Source organism: Ochotona princeps, chromosome 24 (genome assembly GCF_030435755.1).
Source record: "Ochotona princeps isolate mOchPri1 chromosome 24, mOchPri1.hap1, whole genome shotgun sequence".
Taxonomy (NCBI): domain Eukaryota; kingdom Metazoa; phylum Chordata; class Mammalia; order Lagomorpha; family Ochotonidae; genus Ochotona; species Ochotona princeps.
The window spans coordinates 31,104,999-31,127,932 of NC_080855.1; the positions used below are offsets into that span (position 1 = coordinate 31,104,999).

Genomic DNA, 22,934 nt, shown 5'->3' on the forward strand with positions numbered 1-22,934 from the left:
GTGAAAATTACGATTTTAACATGTCAAAATGGCATAATTGGGACGTCTGCTGTCTTAGGTGTTAAGAAATTGAAATCCTTAAGTACTAGGAGGTTGATCATTCCTCAAAGCCTGGCAAATGCTTGGATTTTCTTTGAGTCACAATTGACTTCATGATTTATCAAAGAACTGCCACATTACCCTTATTAAGTGACCCAGGCCCTCCAACACTCAGGCAATCGTGATTGTGTAAGATACCCCTCTCTAACAGAGATGACACCAACCACTCTCCCCACCTGTTGGGCTGTGGTCATGTTTATGGATTTTTAATGTCCACAGGGAGTCCTTTTATTATTACATGGTGAGCACCATTGACAGCCCAGTAAAAGGGTGGCCATGGACTTGGAGGCTACTCCAGAATGCACTTTTTGTCAGTTGCCAGTCATCAACAGAATGCCATCTTTCATTCTGACAGGCAGCCCCCCATGTCCTACTTGCTGAATGTGGGCACTAACTGACACTGGCCACCCAGTGGAGCAGAGGGACTTGGCTGTCATCTCTAGTTACAGACAAGCAGACTGAGGCAGAGCGGCTTCCGAGATCCATCTGATCCCAGACCCTCGCCTCGGCCCAGAGCACCCATAGACACTTGGTTTTTCAGAGCTTGAAGACTCCTGGAATTTGCAAGGAAGTCACAGAAATAAGTCAAACAAATTGACAGCCTTCCCAAGGGCCAGCTAGGGACAGAACCTATGTGTTGTCACTCTCCTTTAAGGGAACTTTCAGCCGACAGAACTGAGGATAAAAGGCTCAGAGGAAGTTGTGTGGAGACTAACTCAGGAATCACTGGATCTGTGCTCTCTTGGCAGGGTGGGGGATCTGAATTCCATTCTATTTATGAGAGAGAGCACAATGAAATCCATGAACTTTCTGTATAAAATGTTCTACACAAGGCCAGAATTTGTGAGGAATATTTTACCAAAATGTTTAGTCTAAGTCTGATGATTTGTGAATACAAATTTAATCACATCTCACAGTTTAAGCTTTAACATTGTACTATTTTAGAATGACTTAGAACTCCTACTATTTTTTTAAGGCTAATTTATCTTTAGATATATTTCAAAATTTGGGGAACACTTCATATTTGAATTAAACGTTTTCAAAAAAATTTTTTAAGTTGATTAATCATTAACTTGGCTAAGATCTTTTGTCCTAAAGCTGGCTGATGAAGTAAGTAATCTCACACTGGAAAAGACCATTGTGTGTCCACATTCAGGCTCCCTGCCTCTCGCTAGGGTGCACACTTGCTAAGACTTGCTCAGACTGTAGTTCACAGGCCGGAAGTGAGGTCAAGAAGCCATTAGTGTTCAGTATGTTACACTACCTTGACTTGTCATCTGTACATTTAAATTTCCATTAAGAGAAGTGAAGTTTTTCAAAAAAGAACAGGAAAGAGAAGGAAGGGAAGGGAGAAAGGAAAAGAAGAAGAAGAAAAAAAACAAAGGACTCTTGTTAAGTCTTGAAAGCCAGATCTTTGAGCAGGATCCTGTCACGCAACATGTGGAGTAGCCAGAGTGTTTTTCTTCCTTGTTTTTGCTTTGGCTGCTACTGCTGTATTCCTAGCCCCCTCTGACCCTGACATTGGAACTTTCCCTCCCTTCTAGAATGGCTTGGAAAGCAGTCAGAATAGACTCATTCTTGTCTCGGAGGAGGAAAAGGGTAAGGGAGCAGGACTGAACATGACTGCCATGCTCTGTGGATCCTCCTGAGGTCTGACTGTGGGCGTTTCCGGGTGTGTCCACCTGGTTGCAGGTCATCAGGACTCAGGCAGGTCTGGCAGACGGTCCTGGGAGGCCTCATCTCAGGTAAATCACTCCTGGCAGTTTAGTGCCAGTTGCCGTGAATGTTGGCACTGCCGCGTGGTAACAGGACCCCAGAGGTCTAAGTGGTCAGATGAGGTCAGCTAAGCAGCTGCACCTGCCACTTTGCCCATCTTCCACTCCCCTGGGAGAGACCCGGCAGGAGCTGGAGCGGTGTCCTTCCTGTAATACCGATTGTACTAGAGCAGCAAGGGAACAGTCCCATTTTGATTGCTCTAAGAGAAACAACATGTTAATGTCTTTCCTTGAAGTGTTCATGTTTCCGTTTGCGCTATCTCAGTATTGCAGAAACAGCTTCACAATGGGTGTCCCCTAGCTCTTAAACCTCAACCGTTTTTTTGTAACATTGTGAACTCACACCTGCTGAGTGTTGGCATCCTCTGACATGTCTGGAGGTGGTAGTAGAGAATCACTATTACCTATCTTTAAAAGAAACAAAAAAACTTTTTTTTTTTTTACCTTCTTCATAAGGCCACCTGTTAGAGGTGATAGGTGGTGTGAGGCCTCTTATCTCCAAAATTAATTCTAGGAGAGGGTTAGGGTGGTGGTACATCGTGCAATAAGCACCCCCACCCATTTCTTTCCCTGGGAGGTTTTTCAAGGTGCCATGAAATTAGACAGTGATGAATATGCAACTTCAAAGAGGTGAGGAATGGATGTGATTCCGTGGAGCCAGTCTGCGTGTCATTTGTATGTGGTGTTCAGCTCTCCCAAGCCCCACCTCATGTGACAGTGCCATTGGAAAGGGAACTTGGGGACTAGAAACTTCATCTCACCACTCCTCCTCACTGGCTCTGCCCCTTGCAATCTCTGTCTGCTTGCTAACGCTCCTCTGCTGGGAATATTGAGGCAGTTTTTCCTATTCCCCAAGGAGGGACCCAGTCAAATGGCAAGTGCAGACTTCAAGTGCGGGGTGTTTTCTGAGAGTCTCCTGTTGCCTTTGCGTGGCCAGGTACCTCTTCCCTGGTGGCCGTGCTTAGGAGTAAGGGGACCAGGGAGCTATAGGGGAGCCCATCTGGCAGGGCGGCAACCAGCTGCCTGTGCTCTGGTCGAGGTTGGGGGAGGGCCTACTGAGGATCCTTTTGTGGTGGCTTAGGCACTGCAGTGATGATGGAAGAAGGACACAGCGCTCCCCAGACAGGAAGCCTACATGGGCCTGGCTCTCATCCCTTGATGGGTGACCGGGGGAATCAGTGGACCGCGCTGTGGGTGGGAAGTATGCATATGTTAGAGGACTCTTGGAGGAACTTGGAAGTGGCCAGTTAGAGTGATAAACCCTAGTCAGAAACCCTAACCAGCTACGTGCAGCCTCTTAAGTGGTGGGGACAAGGAGTCTGGATCAAGACCTGCACTTCTAGTATTGAGATTGGAGGTTCCCTTCCATTTCCCCTCCCCCATTTTCCACAATGAAATTATTATTTGTGTGGAGCACCTCCTGCCTGTATGGCATTACTCTGCCATACCTGTTTCCCACTGAGCCCTCACGACTGCCCAGAGAGCCAGCTCTTTGCAGTACTACCAGCCCTGTCGCATTTCACCCCCAGAGCTGCTGGCTTAGTGGCCTTTTCCCTGCCGAGGCGCAATCTTGGAAGCGGCAGCTGAGGGGAAGGCGCGGAGCTGTGCAGTTGTCGTCGCGCCCCGAGGCTGCCCGCCCACCCGCTGGGACGCCAGCCTCGGGGCAGTAGGGCCTGAGCTGCCAGGGGAGCAACAGCTGTGGATGTCGCGCCTGGGGACTGCGCCCCCGCGGGGCCGACCCGGCGCTGGGGCCGAGAGGAGGGGCGGCGAGGGGCGGGGCGCGCGGGGCGGGACGGAGGAGGGGCGGTGGCACCGGCGGCTGGGTCTCTGCGCGCCGAGCAAGTCCCGCTCCGAGGGCTGCGAGCGTCTGCGAGAGGCGCGCTCGGAGCAGTCGGGGAGCCAAGTCCTGAGCCAAGGCGAGGGGGTGGCCCGCGCGCCGCCGCCCCCTCCGGCCACCGTCCAGCCAAGGGAGCCCGCGGCGCCGGCTGCAGCAGCCGATGGAGTTCACTTGAGCTGGGAAGCGGCGGGAGAGGCAGGCACCCGCCAGCAGGAGCGAGGGACCGGAGCTGATCCAACCCGGAGCGCTGGTCCACCTGCCCGCGAGCTCTGACCAGAAGGTGCCGGCGGCCCCCCGTGCAGTCCACCCGGCGCCCCGGCCGCTGCAGCGCCTCCCGCGCCGCGCGCCGGTGAGATCGGCCCAAAATAAAGACTCCCGGAGCGTCTCCATCCAGCGCCGCTACGACGGCGGTGGGCCAGGGATCCGTCTGCCCGCGGCGCTGCTGGAGAGGCGGGACCGGCTGTCGGGGAGCCCGAGGCGGCCGCCGGGGAGCAGCCGCCGTCGCCGCCGCGCGCCCTCCTCCTCCTCCTCCTCCCTCCTCCCTCCCTCCGCACATGGTCTCCTTTGTCCTGTCGCCGCCGCCGCTGCCGCCGCCGCCTCGCTCCTAGCTCCGCACGCCGCGGCGGCGGCTCGGGCCGCACCTCTCCGTCTGTCTCGCCCGCCCGCCGGCCCGGGACGCGCCTCGCGAGCCCCCGCTGCGCCGCCCGGCCCCGCGCGCTGCAGGAGCGACCCGGAGGTAGCGAGCGAGCGCGGGCCGGGCGCCCTCCTGCCGCCTGCCTGGACTCGGCCGCGCTTGGATGTGTGCGCGCGGCGCGCGGCGGCGCTGGCTCCTGGCCGCCGGAAGGCTGCTGCGACTCCGATTCGGATTTGGTTCGCGTGCATCCGCCCCCAGACTTTGGAGAGGAAGGAGCAGTGAAGACTTCTGCAGACAGTGCCGGGTTGGAGTTGGGCGTTTTCTCGCCGTGGGTTCTGGTGGCTTTTCTTTTTTTACCTCCTGGTTTCTGACGATCACCCATCATCGGGAGCCCTGCCAAGGACCCAAACCATGAACTTGGGGCTGACAGGACCGCTTAACCCTTTGCGACCAGGTAATGCAGCCCCCGGGGGGCGCGGCTCACTCGCAGCCCTGGGTTGGAAGCGAGACGGCTGGGTCGGGGGTCTTTTGTTGCGGTGGCCAGGCCGGGCAGGGGTGGCAGGGGCGGGCTCCTGGCGTCTGGCGCTCCCGATGCTCCCTCGGTCCCCCTCCCCCTGCTTCCCCAGCTCCCTTCGGCAACCGGTCATCGCCTTTGTACTTTCCCCCAAGCTCAGCCGGCCCGATTCGGCCCCTGAGCGGGGCCAGAGCGGCACTTGTGTGCCGGGAGGGCCCAGGGGCCAGAGCGGGCGTGCGCAGGGAGGGGGGGGGCGGCCTCCGCCGGACCCGGGACTGGGCCGAGCCGAGGCCCTGTGTCCACGAGGCTGGTGTCGGGGATCGGGGCGCGCTTTCCCCCTCCGGCGCCCAGGTCAGGGATCCCAGCCGGCACGCGGGGGCCGAGAGGAATGAAAGGAGATCTTGGGCTCAGGATCAAACCCTGGATAAAGAACTCTCACTGAAGTTTCCAGAAGGTTTCTCTTTTCTTGTTTGAAAGTCCCTCGGGCAGCTGCGGGGTTGGAGAAGGCGGCCCAGGGGTGTGCGCCCGAGAGGACTGGAGGTGGCCCCAAGCGGGATCTGTTTCGCAGTCAGGGTTCCTTTCGCGGGCCTGGCTCCACGCCTTCCCTCCTTCTCTCTGCAGGACTTAACTTTTCTGCAAACGCCAACTACGGCTTGCGGTGGCGTTTGTTGTTGTTTAACGTATTATTATTACCATCATTATTATTAGAATGAAAAGCCAAAGGAGAAACCTGATTTTTCCGTGTAGATTCGGTCGCTTCGTGCCCTTAACGCTCCAATGCCGAGCTAGGGGGCAGGAAACGAAATGGCGAGAGGAAGAGTAAACCGCTAGGCGAGCACAGGCGCCCCGCGTTCTACATCCGACCAGCCAGAGCCCCTCACTCTGGCTGACCTAGTCTTTCCTGATTAAAAAGAGAGGCGGTGGGGGGGAAGGGCGAGGGGGAATAGCCAGAAAAATAATGTAGGTGATAGAAACGCAGACTTAAACAGGCAACGAAAATGGCAACATCCCAAGGTAGCCAGGTAATTGGCACACATGTTTGCAAAATGTAGCTAGGAGGCAGGTTCATGGAGGAAGAAGCAAATCGGGCTCCCCGTGCAGTTACCGCTTGAGACTTTACTTAAGGCGCTGCCTCTTGCACGGGAGGAGGGCGAGCCCCAGCCTGCTATCCAGTGTGGCCAGGACCACTTGGCCAACACCCTGTCGAGGCTGGCTTTCCACGGAGGTCACTTTGGAACCGCCCTCCGCCCCACTTGCAGAAGGCGTCCTGTCCAGCAGCCGGGTGGGTGACTTGGATCTGTGAAGCGAAGGGCCGGGAAAGCATTTCTGATTAGAATGCAGAGCTCCTAACTAAGCCTTTCTGAGTATCCTGCCACAACCTGCTTCCTTCATCAGTTGCTGTTGGGCATCGGGAGAACCCCCGGCAGCGGCAGAGGCAGCGGAGGGTAGGTTAGGTCGTCAGGATCACTCTGACAGTCCCTTGCTGCGAGGCTCCAGTGGAACCGACAAAGGTGGCAGTTCCGAGAAGGGCCGAGAGGCCTGTCTGCGCCTACAGCCTCGCTGCTGTTCACGCTCAACAAACTTGCGCGCCAGGAGTCCTCTCCCTTTCTGTGTGCCCCTGGGCATTGTGCATTGAGTGGGCCCACATGGACATGGATTTCTTTGTGCCAGTCAGACCTATTTTAATAGGTAATTCCAAATACAAAAGCTGCTTCGCATTTGTAAAAGGATTTCTCACACACTTTTTTTTTTTTTTGGCTTCAACAAATACCAGCTGGACTTTAATGTTTAAACCCTGGGTGCACCAGTCGTGCTAGGAGTGTAGTTTTCTGGGGACAGTGTTCCGTGGAAAGCAGTGACTGCGATCTAGAAGTTTGTAGCTGAAAAACTCTCATTCCTAGAAGTCACGGTTTGTGTTTCGGTAGGGCCACGCCATTGGTGCCACTTTTTGCTTTTTACCTCGGCATGCTTGATCCGTTTAATACAGAACATGTTTGTCCCTCCCCGTGCAACACTTTCTGCACAGTTTGTTTTTCAGGGAAAGCTCCCAGAATATATACTTTGATTCAATTTTGTTCAAGGTACCAGGAAGGCCTTCAGGATGTGTGTGTGTGTGTGTTTTAAATTCTTGCAAAATAGGATGAAAAACGAAAGGTGTATTTTGAAACGTCGTGTATACATGTGTACAGTTGAATCCTTTCTTGGCACATGCATTATTATTTTTTTTTCCTCCATCATTGAATCTTTGGAACGCTTCTATATTATTTTCAATGAGGACTAGAATTCACTCCCCAAGTATACATAGGACTGTTCCATCTTTAATATAATGTGGAAGGCTAAATGGAATCTTTTCTTTGTCCCCTAAACCAGACCCACAGTCAGATTATACTATCCTTTACCCTACTGCCCCGCCACCATGTCTGCATCTCTTTTCTCCCGTATTTATTCAACATTCTGGGCTTTGTTTTGTCAGAACGCACATGTCCATGTGTACAGTGTGACAAGGAGAAATCATTTCTCACAAGGGTTACCTGGCAGGGGCAGCAGCCACACAGCCGAGACATTGTAACCTGACATGCAGAGGGTCCTGCAAATGACATGGCTGGGAATTTAAAATTTTTCTTTTCCTAAGTTCTAGAAACATCATTGCAATTTCCTCCACACTGACTTCATGTTTATTCTCCCCGAACCTGAGTGTGTAATTTAAATTGGCTTTGGTATTGCTATTTAAACAGGCTTTATTTCACCCTCCTGAAGGCAATGGTGTAATTAGCCGACAGGATTTCTAGGAGATGGGAATGGAGGGAGGCTGGTGGTGTGTGCGGGCAGGCAGGTCGGCTGGCGGCTGGGTGAACGCCAAGGTCGTCCCGATTTCTGTAAGGAGTAAGCACCTTGGGGTCATCAGATGAGTCTCTGAAAGACTTCATCCCGGGAACACTGAGTGACACTTAGTGAGGGAGAGCTTTGCAGGGAATAACAGGCGTTTCAGATTTGCGAAAGAAAATTGAAAAATAGGCATGTCTGCAAATAATCCTGGAAAAATACCATTTCCAAAATAATGATCTGTCAACGAAATTGCAAGATGATGATGCGAAGGAACTGAATTGCCTTGTGTATCATCTCCTAGAAATATGTTTTGCACAGATAATAAGTCTAATAAGGACACTTTTTTTTTTTTTTTAAGAAATCAAGATTTCTTCCTCCCTTCCCCCCCCAGCAGTAACTGCACTGCAGGGCTGTCTCAGGCAGTCAGCTAGCACCACCTTATGGATGATTTAAGGAAGCTGCTGTTCACCCTGTTAGGTTTTTCCAAAATGTAGTAAATTGATTTAAAAACATAGTAATGACGACGGTAATCATGCCTTCTCCCCTTCTTGTTTTTCCAGGCTTCGGATGCCAGCTCTGAAAAACTCTTCAACACCGTTATCATAAACAAAGGTAAGACCTTCCTCCGTATGCTCACCTGTTTTCATATTGGTTTCATTTTCATTGCCTAGGAAGAGATCAACACGCGCACACACACACACACACACACACACGCACATAATGTGGTCTCTCTTTTTCTCTCATTCAGCTGCTATTTCTAATCTGTTTTTGCGTGTGACAGAATCTATTTGCTTTTCTGATGGGTTTTTAAAGTTTGTTTTCAAAGAACACACCGAATTCTTATTTGAACTGCTTTGGGAAGAAATCATTGTGAGGCGTATGACTGTTAAGAAACATGGCAGGCTATAGTACGGAAGAAGAGTTCTCAAAACGCCCCAACTTGTCACTTGTCAACTCCCAGGAGTGTGAGGACTATAAATAACTGAGGGGACTACGGACTGTAATAACCAGGGGATGCTTAGTATTCGCACGCTGTTGTGGCCATAAACCAACCCTTACTGTGCTTGGGGCTTTTTGTAAAGTTAATACACGAACAAGAGGGCAGGATTTAAATATGTCCTATCCCATTAATGTCTTCCAAACAGCGATCTAGCGAAAGAAAGGCTAATGATACAGCCTTATGTGAAGGAAAAACTTACCTTAAATCATCGCCAATTGGTTTCGAGGCAGTTTTCATTTGTAAGCAGTGTTGTTGAAAATAATGAAAGTTAGGCGAGTCTAATCACTGGCCCGGAAAGCTGTATAATTTGAAAGGTTTAAATTATGCAAACTATGGGTTATTTTTTTTTCCACCACAGAACCTGATTTAGGGGCTGGCTTGGTGATTATTAATAAAGAAGGTGTGTTCTCTCTCTCTCTCTCTCTCTCTCTCTCTCTCTCTCTCTCTCTAATGCTCTTGGTCTGTTTGGCTGTTGGTGTTTGATCTAACAGTGCTAGATCCAAGTTGGGCCTTCATGAAGCGGAGTTTGGAGGCTGCGTCGGCCAGCATGTTCACTGGCTGGTTCGGAGGACAACTGCCAAGTGCAGTTATGTGGAGCCCGCCCCCCCCCCCCATTATTTTGGAGTTTGAACCAACTTGCGGTTTAACTAGTTCGTTATGTTGAGTATCCTCTGGAGGGGTATGTGTATGTGTGATTGCTGTTCCTCCTAGAATGGCTGTCATATTGCATTTTATCTGTTTATTGCATAATGGAGTATTCCAATTTTATATTGCGCCATATTTTTTCATGGACTGAAAGTTTGTGTGAATTTGTTATCCATAATGCTGAAAGCCCAATAAAAGATACATGTGGTTCCTAGCCTGCAGCACTCGGCCTGTGAAGACGCAGGGTTGTGGAACTGCTGGTTTTGATGAGGGAGGAGAACTGGTCGTGGCCTCTCCCTGTGCGACAGAATGTCTCAGAGGAAGGACAGGTCACCAGAAGCAGGGCCTCTGAGCTTCTGTGATTACCTAGTCTCCCCCACCCCCACCCCCTGCCAAAACACACACACACACGCACCCACCCACCCAGGACCTCCCCTGCAGGTGACTGTAACTTTCTTCCCCTAACCTGTCAGATGCCCTGTTTCTGGTGCTGCTCCAGCCTTGGGGGGTTGGGTAGCCAAGGCCACTGCTGTCCTGAAGGACCCTGGAGAGCGGATGGAGAGTGAGGGGTGTTAGCGGCTCCCCTGCTCCCAGTGGCTCCCTCCCCTGGGGTCTCCCGTTTCCAGCGCAGCAGCTTTCCCACATGCTTACTTGTGTTTACTTACAGAGTGTGATCTGTGGCATCTATTTGATTGTGAATAGTCATCCCCCTGACAGGGTGCCTTTCTTCTGAGCTGCTTTTCTGGGGGGTGATTTAGTTGCCTTGAGAGGATTAAGGTTTCTTTGTGTACACTAAAATCAACATAGGCTTTTTCTAAGCCTTGCTTGGGAAACCATACACAAATAAGCATTTTAGTTGATGGCAGATTATTCCTTTGCCCCTTATTTCCATCAAAATGGCCTTTCTTTTCTCCTCCAGAGTCCTCCCTTAATGCCTTATGCTAATTCCTGTTGGTAACATGAATGACAAGAGGCTGAATCAGTGCAAATCCAGGTACTGGCAAAGGAGACTGACTGCTAGCCCGCATCCCCTTCCCTCCCTGGAGAGAAAGATTTAAGGATGCAGGAACCAGGAGGGAGAGGACGCTTCAGGGCAGTTTTGTTAAGGGGATTAGTATTCAAACTGCTAAATATCAGGAAAACAACTTTGAAAGAGAGAGAGAGATTCATTGTGTAACTGTAATGTCAGTAATTGCTTTGAGACAGGTGCAGAGAGAGTCTGGTGATATAGGTCCTGTTTTGGGGTCTGTTTTTACTCCGGGTGGTGGCACAATTTCCCGGATGGGTGGTTGACAAGGCCTTCAAGGAACTGTCACCTTGCGCATCCAGTTCCAGTCTTGCAAAGCCTGAAAGTGAGATCACCTGTCTTTGTCCGGTATCTTTAGCCATGAGCCATAGAAAGCATTTCCAGCAGGTAACAAACGCGACTGGGGAAGATCTTCAAAGCCTCAGTGGATTGAACATTCTAACAAGGATGCAGCGGAGCTGACCCCCAGATCCTCCCATGGACCCGTCGCCTCTCCCCTGAGGAGGAGTCTGGCAGCTTTCTGGCCACAGAGGAGCGTGGCTCTAAGCCGCTGGCAAGATTATGCTGCTGAGCCTGGTGGTGGGCAGATCTGGTCCATAAAATTTCACTGTGGGAGGGCAGTGCTAATCTCACAAGCTGCTTGGGGGTGGGAGGGAGGTGTGGGGCGGGGGCAGCTTTGCTGCTGGGCTGTGCACAGTGGAGATGAGGTCCCGGGCAGGCTGAAGCCACAGGGGCCATGGCTCCAGTCCCATCAGCCCACTCATGAGCTTGAACAAGTCATTTAGCCTCTTTAGGTCAGAATTTTCAATCATCACAAATCCTAGTCCTGGGCCAACAACTCTAGTGGGAATCAACCAATTAATTGGAAAGGGGCAGGGGTTGAGGCAGAGTGGATACAGTCAACTATGTTTTGTATCACTTCTGCCCATTGATTTTATTTCAACTTCCCCCGAGTCAGTCAGATTTAATAGAGAACTGGTAAGATTTTTTTTTTTTTTAATGTTTAGGTGTTCCAAATGGTTGCTTTCTTCGGGTGCCTTTTATGTCCTGTCTTAAAACCAGTTCAGAAACCAGTTCGCTTGCATCTGCAGTTGACATGCCCAGTGAGAGCTGAGCATGTCGGGAGAGGTGTGGAGTTGAGCTTCCAGATCACATGGCTTACTGTCACCGACATAAAAAAAATAGTTTAATCAAGGTCATGGTTGCCTTGTTTAATCTTTATGTGTTTAAATGTTTACGGGGTGTTCATGTGAATTTTATGAATCCTTCTGTCTTTGTGACTCAACCATCTGCCAAAGGAAAAATTAATTTTTCCAGTGAGACAGAGAGAGAGAGAGACACCAAGTTATGGTCCCTGTCTAGTTGGTCGGGCTGTTACGGTTGGAGCAGCAGCAAGCAGTGTGTCCCCCAGATCCGAAAATGTTTGTGCGGAAGATGAACTTGGCAGTCAGTTCCAGAGGGTTAGCATTTGTCTTCGTGACCTACTCCTCAATCCTCCTCTGGGTGACTGTGCCACTTTGATGTAGGACACACGTGTGGGTAATGAGTGCTTCTTGACAGCACACAGTCATGCTGCCAAGCTAATTCACCTCTCCTAGAACTCTGAGCTAGCTCCAGAAGGCGAGAGAGGCAGAAGGGCAGCCCCGCCTGGGAGGCAGAGAGCTGAACTGAGGAGCCTTCTGTGGACAGCCTGGTCGAGCTTTGGGAAGGAGAACAAAACCCTCCCTCCATCCCTGCCCCTCCTGCCTTCCAGAGTCACCTGCAACTGATGCGAACTGCCAGGAGAGAAAAGAGGCCAGCAGAGGTCTTTAACCCCTTTAGCTTCTCTCCCCTTCCCCTTCCCCTGGGCTGGATCTCAGACTGCTGGGCCCACCAGCACAGCCAGTCCCTCCTGGGCCCACCAGCACAGCCAGCCCCTCCAGGGCCCACCAGCACAGCCAGCCCCTCCTGGGGCTGGCAGAGTGGATTCCCTCCGGCTCTGAGCCCTGCATGTCTACTAGAATAGGAGCACAATAGAAGCAGCTGCTACCATGGAGGCAGGCCATACCTCACCTAGCTCAGAGCAGCCGTGGGGGATACCCATTCACCTTGAGGAGCAACCCCAGGGCACCTTGGGCTTTCTGTGGTCAGCACTGCATTTCCTCTGCCAGGGGAGTGCCCCGGCCTCTTCTTGGGATTGCTTTGGTTTTGGAGGCGGGGGTCGGGAGGTGAGGGAGGGGGCTTCTGCTGAGATGTAGATGAGGTTGGAACAGTTAGGTTAGGTTTGATGGAGCCTTTATGAACTTCAGGCAACTGGGTTTGGTCAAAGTTACAGAAGAAGGATTTGGTTGAAAAAAAAAAAAACATGGTGTGACTGGAGGAGGCAGGGAGACCAGCATGTTACCCAAAGATGTTGTTGACTTAGTGCTGAGCTCCCCCCAAAACCTGTGCTGCAACCTTATACTTGAGTTTTGCATCTCATACCTTAGGTTTGCAGGCAACATTTGCTAAGAGTTCTATTAGAACCAAGGCCATCACTGGTTTTTGAGGAAGGTATTGTTGCTAAGATAACTGTGCAGGGAAATAAAGCAGTTGACTCTGGGGTGGCTTTCTTTAAGGAAAAAAAAAGTATGGGTGCGGGGGGTGGATCTCTGCGCTGTGGGACAGCTGGTTAAGCCGCTACTCTCAGTGCTGATGTCCCATTTGGGCTCTGGTTGGCATCCTGGCTGCTTGGCTTCAAACCCAGCTCGCTCTCTGTAGTGTCTCTGGAAAAGCAGAGGAAGATGGATGGTGAAGCTCTCCCTTTGCTATCTCTAACTCTACATTTCAAATAAATTTTTAAAATGAAAATATTTTTAAAAGAGAGAGAAAAAGCTGGGGCGGGCGCCATAGCATAGTGAGTGAAGAAGTTTCCTGCAGTTCAGCATGCTTCCTATGTGGGGCCCCAGTTCGAGTCCCAGCTGCTGCAGTTACACTCCAGCTCCCTGCTAATGCCCCCAAGGGAAGCATGGGCCGGGACAAGCAGCAAGAGGATGGCCCAAGTGTTTGGGTTCCTGCCACCCAGGTGAAGTTCTTGGCCTAGCCCTGGCTGTTGCAGCCACTGGGAGAGTGAACCAGCTGGTGGAAAATTCTGTCTCTCTGTAACTCTGACTTCCAAATACATAAACATTTTTAAAGTTCTAAAATTTACAACTCCTTTGTACTGAACTTATGGAGACCATCTCACAATCCCATGTAGTGACTGGGGTATAGTTATTTGGGGCTTCATCCTCAATCCAGTTCCCACTGTGTGCGAAATCAAACGGAGCCAGTTCTAGCTTCTGTTTCCTCCCCTAACCCCCAAGATGAGGTGGGGAACATGGGACTGTCTCTGATCCTTCTTGGTTTTTCTTTCTGTGAATCCTGGGTATATTTCACAGCCTTTGCCGGTGCTTTAGGAAATAGAGATGTCTTCTGCAAGCAGAATTAACTAGTCCTGAAAGGGTAATTGGTGCCTGATATGAGACAAAGGAGTTACAAGGAGTTCCATGCCTCCTCTCACCCACAGGGCAGATAGCAAGCAATCAGCTCCTTTTGTCATGGAAATTGACCTTCCTATAGAGGCTGCCTCTGACATACAGAATTTGTTGTATGGAATTATTCCTCGAGGATCTTTAGACACAGATGCCTTGTAGTGTTGCTGAGAATGTGCCAACAAGGGTCTAAAGATGCTCCAGGTTGTGAGAAAGCTTCTCTCCCCAGACAGCTTCCCAATGCTGCTACCTGGATTTTTTTGTTTTTGTGACGCCTGTGCATGCCTCAAGGTGGGGAAGTCCCCAGTGTTGGGATGGTGCCTTGGGGAGGAGTTCCGGCCTGGGGTGGTCACTTCAGTAGACAGAAGGCAGCAGATCAGGCCCGTGGGTCCTACTGGATGCCCTGGGACCGCTTGGGAGTAGATTACAGTGCAACAGATTCCTTTCTGTTAGTCAGATGTTCAAACACCACTCTGTTTGCTTTAGAACCCACTTGAAAGCCCTCTGCTTACTCTCTGGGCGATTACGGCTGTCCTCTGAAAGAATTGTCTCTGTACTTGGCAACCCTGGGCCCAGACGCTGCAGTGTGCATCAGCCTGTCTCATCATACGTAGTTGTTTTGGGAACCAACTGGCTAGTATTTGGTTGTCCCAGAAACCAGTTCATCATAGAGAGTTGGAATTGAAGCAGTTCAAAGCAGTGAGTCCATCCTGGAGAGTCGGCCAGGAGAAAAGTTAAATGGCGGAGTGCCTCCTCCCTGGTAACACTTTCAAGTGCATGGGGTCGCCCCAGTGTGGAGGAAGCCTGTGGCCATCCCATGGCCTCTGGATTATTTCGAGTTTCTGACAACTGCCAAAAAATGTTGTTTTCTCTGAAAATGTATGTTTATTTAACTAGGTTTCTTTTTGCTTCACAATCTGGATTCCATTCAGTCAGTTACCACTCCAATTAACTAACAATTATTTAACATTAACAGTAATTACAGACGCCAGTTAAGCGCCTACAGATGTCAACTGTTAGCTTTGTACCTAATCACTCAATGAAATGGAGAAAGTTCAACAAACATCAATTAGCCAAGCAATTAGTATGAGTTAGGAAAGAGCATGTTATCATGTGTGAGCTGATTCAATTTATTTTATTTTGGCAGTAAAACACACACAGGCAAGCGGCAGTAAGTTGCAGAGATAAGATAAAATTCTATTGTTTCCCAGCTTATATAAGAATTCTTTCCTGTGCATAAGTCAAATACACTCTTGCCTGGAATTTATTTAACAAACAAAATTTGTCTCAATTACTCAGAAAGCCCAGCAATGTTCCCATCTCCGGAAGCAACTGGAGTGAATTCTATGAGGCCAGTGAATTGACTGTACAAGGAAGTGCCAGAAAACTTCAGTGGCGAACATGATTGATTCCCACTCGAGTAATCCGCTCTGTGCATTTCGGATTTTTGCCAGTTTATTTCCGAACCTATGGTGGAGCGAGCACAACTGTGATTTTATTAATTTCATGGTGCCTGAACCCTGGCTTGGCTGTCTTTTATGTCGCCCGGAGCGAACATCAAAGCATTTTTTTACCTACTTGCCCAGCCTGTGATTTTCAACAAGCAGAAGCGGCGTTCTCTATTCAAGACCTGCTTTGTGGGTTTGCCAGGGAGGTTTCTGGGCCGGGAATCAGACCCAGGTTCGGGTACCATGGTCCCTTCCCACTTCAGAGACCATGACATCTGTCCCTTGGCTCAGCTGGGGTACTCACTGGGAGTACAGAGTAAGGCCTCATGAGATGAAGTCACCCACAGTTTGGTCCTAGAGATTCATTTGACTTCCGAGGAAGCCTCTGGTTCACCTCCAAGAGATGATTTCTCACCCACCCCGGACGTTTATGGGTAAGAGTGGAGGAAGCCAATTGCTCTGCGATGTCCTGCTAAGTCTCTGTTCATCTCACATGGAGAATTTTCCACGTGAACACACCCTGTCGGCATGAACTGAATCTCTGAGCGGGAAGGAGGAGATGATGCCAGTGGTATAGCTAAAGTGGGAGCCACCATGGACCATGGACTTTTCTGTTGGAACCCGTTGAGCAGCTTACAGCTGTGCACCTGTGAGGCTGGTCCTGGCGAGATGCTGTGACTCCTGCACGTCAGCCAATAGGGTCTTGGTTCATCCGCTTTTGCTCGTGTCGCTGCAGTACCAGAATAGCTCAGAAGCTTATGGTACCAGAGGTCTCCTGCTCGGAGCCAGCTGCGCATCAGCTGTAGGTTTCCCCATTGTTCTGGCACCCTCCAACTAAAGGAACAGCTGCAATAGTTGTTATCCTGAGAGATGGCGGGGAGCACAGACAGATCCCCAGAACGCCTCTCCAAGCTGCAGCTGGGATGTGCTGTGCAGGGTCTCCACGCATCTCATTGGCTAGAGCCAGTCACATGACCAAGGCTGCTGTCATTGCAGTGTCAGGCAAACTCCTCCCTCAGGGAAAAAGAGAGAGATGGACAGGAATGGACTTGGGCATTGGAGTGCCCGGCTCCTGCCCTCAGCCTGGGGCCTGCCCCAGGTGGGCTGGTATTCAGAGAGTGAACCAGTAGATGGAATCTCTGTTTCTCTTTCTGTTACTCAGCCTTTCAAATAAATACATCTTTAAAAGAAGAAAAAAAAAAAAAAAAGCAAAATCCACCCGAATGCTGCAGTCTGCCACTGTCTGTCGTGTTTAGCTCTCGCTGTATGAATGCAAAGTGTGGGGTAGTTTGTGCAGGCTTGCGGATGAAATGAGTAGGCTGCTCTGTTACTAGCTTGTTTTTTTTTTTTTCTACTTTAGATGAGTTAGGTCAACAAGAAACCAGTGGCTTGCCATCTTATTTACCTGGTTTAGCTTATGTAGCTGTTCTGAAATGCAACGATGATTTCCAGGATCTGCAAAGAGTAAATTGTTGGGGCAGCCAGATGTTTCAGCTTGCCTAAAGAATGCAGGGATACTGATCACCACAGAGGAGTCCAAACGCTACTGCAAAGTAGAATGCATCATACTGGTTACTTGGGATGTGGCCTGCAGGGCCAGCATCATGATAAAGCTGTTGCCTGCCTACACGATCAGCATCTAGGATGGGTGCTGCTTCCTGTCCTGGCTGTTCCACTTCTGATCCAGCCTCCCTGCGAATAGCCTGGGAGGATAGCAAAAGATGGAGCAAGTGTTTGGGCACCTGCCACCCATTAGGGGAACCCGTGTGAAACTCCTGACTTTGACCTGGCTCAGCTCTGGCTGCTGCAGTCACTTCGAGGGTGGGGGGCTTTCTCTCTGACACTTTCTCTCCTCTCTTCTCCCTCTGTAACTTTGACTTTCAAATAAATAGATACACCTTAAAAAGAAAAAAGAGGGCCCGGTGTGGTAGCCTAGCAGCTAACCTTGTCTTGCATGCCCTGGGATCCCATATAGGTGCCAGTTTTAATCCAGCAGTCCCACTTCCCATCCAGCTCCCTGCAAGGAACTGGATGGGAAGTGCAACAGCCGGGACAACAAACCAGCACCCATATGGGATCCCAAGGCGAGGACCACGGCTACTAGGTCAAACTTAGGATGTTTTAACACCAGTTTTGTCTACTGTGCAATGGAGTGGTCAAACTCCTCTCACAGGTAGTTGGTATGAGGATTAAATGAGATGTGAATGAAGCCCTCTGAGTTCTCATGCCATACGGTATTCAATTTACATCATACTAAATACATACACTGTATCATGTAATGTCTGAGGCATCTTTTTTTTCCTATCTTCTTTGTTTTTGGAAAGGCAGAATCACTCCCCAAATGCCTACAAGAGCCACAGCTAGGCAAGGCGGAAGCCATAAGCTTGAAGTTCCATCTGGTCCACTCACGTGGGCACCAGGGATCCTCACTGAATACCTTCCCTGGAGCTTTAGCAGGAAGCCTGGTGGCAAGTAGAGTAGCCAGGACTCCAGCTGGCATTGCAGTGTGGGTTCTGGGCATCCCAAGAGATAGTTAATCCTCTCCACCACAGTGCTCACCCCTGCAACTCTTCAACTTGGAGAATAGTTTAGAAATGACAACTTTAGGGCCCGGCGGCGTGGCCTAGCGGCTAAAGTCCTCGCCTTGAAAGCCCCGGGATCCCATATGGGCGCCGGTTCTAATCCCGGCAGCTCTACTTCCATCCAGCTCCCTGCTTGTGGCCTGGGAAAGCAGTGGAGGACGGCCCAGAGCTTTGGGACCCTGCACCCGCGTGGGAGACCCGGAAGAGGTTCCTGGTTCCCGGCATCGGATTGGCGCGTACCGGCCCGTTGTGGCTCACTTGGGGAGTGAAACATCGAATGGAAGATCTTCCTCTCTGTCTCTCCTCCTCTCTGTATATCCGGCTTTCCAATAACAATAAAAAAATCTTAAAAAAAAAATGACAATTTTACCTTCCAGATATGGACAGTGAAGTTAAATACAAGGGATCTTCAAAAGCCTCAAGGAAAATGGCTGTTACCAAACAGCTGTATGCATATCAAGGTGATGTTACACCAAAATAAAGTGCCTTTATAGGAAAGCTGCATTTATGAAAGACGTGGTTTTGGGGGGCGGAAATGCTTTACATGTAATTCATTCAATTTTCAAATGAGGAAAAGGAAAGATTAAATAACTTGTGCAAGATCACCCAGCTGGCAATTGGTACAGCTAAATCCAGCTAACTCCAAGCTGGTGACATATGAACTGGGTTGGGCTGTGGCCAAGAACAAAATAGGAAAGGCGCCTGCTTTCGCTGGGGCACAAACGGAAGAGGATAGTGGTGAGGGCTGCTGGCCAGATGAGGGCGTAGCTAGTTCTTTTGTCCTGCAGCGTCCCAGGGTGCTATATACTCCCTGGCCCTTGGTAGAGACCCTGTCTTGTTGACGAAGGACCATATTAGGGACTGTGTCATCCCAGGATGCCTGGAAGTATCTGATCAGGTGTGACCAAAATCCTCGCTTGTCTCTGTTTCCTCGACTTCTAACAAGACGTTTCTCCTTCTAACAAGATGTTGCCCCTTCTCCATTCATTTCTGAGTCTCTGAGCGAACAGATTTTTAGCCAGATTCCAGCAACAGTGACTCGGGCTTTCCTAGTGGGGGACATTGCACTAGTGACCCACAACAGGAGCTAGAAGCCACCTCTGTGCCTGGGGGAGGGGAGTGCTTTTAGGGAGTGGCCTTCTGTGGCTGCTGTGACCCTGATAAACCTTGTCTTCAGAGAAGGAGGCTGAGAGCACATCACCGCATTTCTAAGAGTCCTTTTGAAGAGAGAATGAACTGTCTCAAGGGCCGGTTAATAGACCGATGTGGGAGGCGGGTTATATTTGGATGCCTTTAAAAGCCACTTGGAAAACATTTTCCTCTTCTTATCTATCACCTTTCACATCTCTCAGCAGAGTAACACCAAAACCTAATTTTAGCCAAGATTACATCATTTTCTCATTATCTGTAGCCTGGGAAGGTTTTTCCATAGTAAAGCTTCTTTGCCTCCCAACTCCCGGAATCCCATTGCCTCCAGGAGTCCCCTAAGCTGCTGTGTGGACTTCTTGATCCGTAAACTTGGCTCTGACAAGGAGTTTTCTCCTGAAGTCGGATGTCTCAGCTGTTGAGTTAATGGCAGCCATGGTTATCCCATTCATTCCTTGCATGTGGTTTTACGCAAAAGATGCATTGCAGTGGCTTCTTCCATTCAGTGTGTGGTCGGACAGCAAGATAACACAGTGAGCAAAACACTCAGGGGAGTGGAGGAATTTCAGGGTTTTGTGTTTGTGTTTTCTAGCTGCTAGTTGTGGATACTGATCTGCAGCAGCCAGACTGGACCAAGCCAAAGCCGGGAGCCTAGAACCTCATCCACACTGCCCACCTGAGTAGCAGGGACCCACACACTTGACCTGTATCTTTTGCTGCCTGCCTGGGTACACATTGGCAGGAAGATGGATTCAGCAACAGAGCCAGGAATAAAAAATACAAATTATATAAAATCTTAGTAAAAAATGCAAATGGGTTTTTTTTTTTTTTGCTTTTTCGTCTTTTTCTTAGCATAGCCTTATGAGGAGAAAAGGAAGGTGAGGTGAGCCTCAAAGGGTGAACAGAGATGGAGTGGACCAGCACGCAGAGGCTGTGTGGATGCGGCCCCACTCAGAGAGCTGCAGCTTGCAACTGTGCGCCCCCACCAGGCTAGGACCTACCCCCTCCACCCCTCTGTGTGCACTTTGTGAATGCTTGCAACATCTTGGAGGAACATTCTAAAGATCTCTGTGTCGTGTATCTACACCACCTCTTTTTTTCAAGTCTCTTCAGTCGGATTGTGCTACTGAAATTCTCTCCTGCTTGGCTCACTACAGGGAGGAGGTGGGAAGAAGACTCAGGCCCAAGTCTCAGCAAGGGTCGGAGAGTTCACTGGGGTCTAAAGACACTGTTCACTGGGTTAAGTTGCTGCTTGCGAGGCCCATATCACATATCAGGAGCACCTGGAATCTAGTTCCGCCTCCATTTGCAACCAACCTGCCAGCTGGTGTGCACCCTGGAAGGCAACAGATGATGGTTTAAGTTCTTGGCTCCTTTGCAGAGTTCCTGGCTTCTGCCTTCCTCTCAGCCCTGCCCAGTCTCGGCTATTTCACGCATTTGGGGTGGGTAGAGAAGATAAATCAACAGAGGGGGAAGGTTTCTCTCTGTCACGCTGCCTTTTAAGTGAATACACAGACATTTTAAAGGGATTGTTTTTGGCCATGTCAGAGGCTGAAACTTCTGCCAAGGGCACACATTTTCCTGCCAGAGGGGGAAGGAGTGGTTGGTGCCTTGTACCAAAGAGCATGACTTCAGTCCTGAACTTGTAGAAACTAGTGAGCAAGATTTAGCCTCTGGCTTCTGCAAGGAGAGGTTGCATCTCTGTAAGAAGGCTCTCCCAGGGAAGGGGGGGTTGAGCCCTAGGCGTGAGGGAGGAGAGTGAGCTGCCACAATTTGACTGAGTACCCTCCATTAGGTATTAACCCCCAGAGTAAAAATAACAAAGAGAGCCCTGCTTCTCCGCTTGTCCACAGCGTGGGTGGCGCTAGAAGACTCGTTTGATCTTCTCAGCCAGTGTTTATAAAACCCCAGGGTTTATAAAAGGACCGGTGCCAATTCCTTTGTACTTGACTTCATCAGGAGGAAGGCGTACTAGACAGGGATTGCAACAGGTTATCTGGGGGTGAGGGCAGAACTGGCTCCCCGAAGGGCAGCTGCCAGGTGGCTTCCTTTACCGTGAGATGATTCTTTACACCACAGGGCCTCCAAAGGAGGCTGCCAGGGGTCCTTCCAAATAAAGGGGGAGGGATGTAGAAGAATTGCTTGAAAGATCTTGACATCCTGCAGGAAGTGACGCAAGCCAAAGTCTTGAGCAGATTTGAGGAGAAGAGCTGGGTTCATCTTGTGGCTCCCCAGCCCGTGTACATGTGCTGTTCTGCCAAGGAGACCTAAGGCCTGAGTTCTCTTTTCTTCCCTTGCCGGGACAGAGCACAGTGAAAAGGAAGAAAGTCACGGACGACAAAGCGAGGACTTGAGGAAGCCAAGTTCCTGGATCGGGAGCAGGGGTTGCGGGTATGGACTTTGACAGGATGGCAGATTGAAAGCACAATGCTACGCCATCTTTTACATTTGCTGCGAAGGGCCACATTGGCTGGTATAAGAGGCCATTGAATCCATGTGATTGCTACTCCCCTAGGAAGAAGGGGGCTTCTGACTTAGGCGGGCACCGTGGGGATAAAGGCTCAGCATTTGTGCTCCGGCCTTGGTGCTGGTGAGCTGACACTGGACTCAGGACCCTGTTCCCTCCCGTTGGAACAGGGCCTCACCCCTCTGGAGCACACTCTTGGGTTGAGGCTGGAGCATTCCTAACCCCTCCTCCTTCTGTATTAGCTCCAGGACAAACTTGAAAACTGCCTACTCTAAGTTTTTTTTTTTTTTTTTTTTTTTCACTTGAAAAGTGAAGGCCGAGTTTCTGAGCCTTCTCAGCATCCTGTCAGGTATCTTATCTTATTCAAATATCCTAATTGCTAACTCAGGCTCCTAGCTGCACATCATCCCAGCACCTAACTGACAAAATAGACCTTCACCTGAGGGCCTCATTATGCTTTCTGCCTGTGCATCAGGCCAAAAATACCTCCACAATACCTGCTCGACATCCTGGGCTTCCAAGTGACAAACAAATAATTGGGTGAAACAAACCCCGGGTGCCGAGCAGCTGCCATCGATGTCGGAGCACAGAAGAGTCCCCAGTAATAACAGTCCCAGCGCTGCCTGGTTCGTGTCAGAGCACATCTTTGAACAGTGGGTTGTGCTGCCACCAGAGAATGACAGCTTTGGAAATGGCATGCTAGTTACCGCGGCAAGTGAGGCCTCTCATGTGGAAAGTGACAAGCGGCTGTCATTTCCATACAGGTGAACAGCTGACACCCTCCAGTGAGGTGGGCGGGAGGCAGGCAGGCAGGCAGGCAGCAGAGGGATCCACAGGCCTGGGGACCGTTCGCATTGGTTGCAAAAGTTGGTCTTCAAGTGTACACATGTATCTTTCTGCCCAGCCCCTTGCTATACCTTAAAAATTCAGCTGTGAATGAGCTGCAGAAAAAACTGTATCATCTCTGCTTCAAGACAGCCCATTGCTGAAGAGGCTTTGCCATTCAGCCCTGCTCCTTCCCAAGTTAATGGGTCGCAGATTGGGTTTCCAGGCCCAAGCCCTAGGTGTACAGAATTTGGAAAAGGCAATGTTGCAGCCAGTGAGGAGTGGGTTAGGTGGAATCCAGTGACAGATTGTGTCTAGCTCAGTGGTCCCTGTATTAGCCCTGTCAACCTCCCCTGAATCATTGTGCAGATAAGTGAAAATCGTACCGTCCCCTGGCAGACCTAAGCTTGGAAACTTGAGGGTTGCAGCCCTGTGTTCTGTTTTCATAAGCCTTCAGGCGGTTCTGATGCAAGCCATCATGGGCCTGGATACAAGGAAGAATGTTCTGGCAGTGGGGTTTTGGTGAATGCCCAGACGTCCAGCATCACTCCGTGAAATCCGTTCTCTCTTGAACAGGGCATTGTTCTGCTGGTTGTTTTTCTAAAATATCAGATGCAC

General features: G+C 50.2%; 1 protein-coding gene across 3 annotated transcripts in view; it reads left to right on the forward strand.

Annotated features, from left to right (window-relative positions):
• Positions 1 to 4,553: 4,553 nt before the first annotated feature.
• The window catches only part of AUTS2 (activator of transcription and developmental regulator AUTS2), an 89,202-nt gene continuing 70,821 nt past the window's right edge, over positions 4,554 to 22,934 (forward strand). For 2 of the 3 annotated variants that reach the window (XM_058680766.1, XM_004587018.3), the window contains exon 1: positions 8,248 to 8,297. The gene's annotated coding sequence lies outside the window, so the exon portion shown is untranslated. Of the gene's footprint in view, positions 4,800 to 8,245; positions 8,298 to 22,934 lie in introns of those variants that run through there. The other variant, XM_058680767.1, reaches the window with a different exon arrangement.